Below are 1,431 nucleotides of genomic sequence, written 5' to 3'. Positions count from 1 at the left end.
TCCTCACTCCTGAATGGTTTAGGAAAGTGATTCGGACATTGTAATGTATGTTAATTTTATTTTAATTAATTTAGTGTAATTTAATATACATTCTGACATTAAATGTCTAGTTGATGCATCAGAGACTATTACCTATGTTCTTTACCTTGCTTAATCCTAACTGTGGAATTTTTGTTTTTATTTCTAAATAATATAGTGAAGACTGTCTGAGCTCGGAAAATTTCGATTAGCAGTGATTTGAATTGCCATCTAAGTAGCACTATTTGTTTATCATATTATATATGTATATGTACATATACGTCTTGTGCATGTGCACTTACACTTGCATATTTGTCTCTGTGTCTTTGTGTACATGTATATATTAATCAAATGTCTGACAAACTTGCAATAAAGAGTGCTGCTTTTTTCTTCTACAGTTAAATAACATGGCAAAAAATTCAGATTCCAATGCTTGATAAAACATCAGCATGATTTTGGCCACTTGCAATCTGAAAAACTTCCATGGCTAACTAAAAAGAGGTAAGAAAACTTTTGAATCCTTATAGGAACTTCTTTGGGGTGGAATGGCTCAGTCTTACTGACTCTTAGGTTCACGGATTTTGACCATTTTATAGAAAGGCCAGTTATAGCAGACACACTAAGAAGTATTTGGGCATGTTTCTATTTATGTTCACATCTATAGCTGCCTTATAGGTTACATACATGACACCTAGGAGTCATCATGCATAGAGCGCTGGACTTGAGATCAGGAAGACCTAACTTCAAATCCTTCCTCAGACATTTATTTACTATATATGTGACACTGGGTTAGTCACTTAATCTCTATTTGCCTCAGTTTTGTCATCTGTAAAATGGGGATGATAATAATAGCACCTACTTCCCAAGGCTGTTGTGAGGATCAAATGAAATGACAGATATTCACCAAGGGGTAGTGTATGTGATTTACAGGGCAAACCTTAGCTTTTTTCCCAGGCTTCCAGGGTTTCTTCATGACCCTAAAGAGAGATTATAATACCAGAACTCAAAGAGACCCAAGGGACCAGATTCCTCTTCTCTTCTGCTCTCACCAATTCTGCCCTGTCCCTCTTGCAGGCATAAGGCATTGATCTCCATTAATAAGGAGAGAGTCTCCTACTAATGGTTTTGGAATTAGGGTTACATGTGTAAAGCAGTTTGAAAACTAAACAGCCAAAGTCATACCAATAAGGGCTCTGGAAAGAGAGAGAAATGATAGAGAAACCCCAGGAATGGAGATCCCTGCATGGGCTGTCTGGAAAAGAATTTCATGGACTCAAGCATTTTTGAGGTCAAGGTGGTAAAGATTTATTAGACTTTTCAATGGGCAAGAGTTCTTAAGGAGCTTGCAATTTGAATGGGGTACAGGTAAAGTTTATATAGTATATTCTATAGTAAAACATGTGCTAAGAGTGA

This window comes from Notamacropus eugenii, chromosome 1 (genome assembly GCF_028372415.1).
Source record: "Notamacropus eugenii isolate mMacEug1 chromosome 1, mMacEug1.pri_v2, whole genome shotgun sequence".
NCBI classification, from domain to species: Eukaryota; Metazoa; Chordata; class Mammalia; order Diprotodontia; family Macropodidae; genus Notamacropus; species Notamacropus eugenii.
This window is presented reverse-complemented; position numbering follows the sequence as displayed.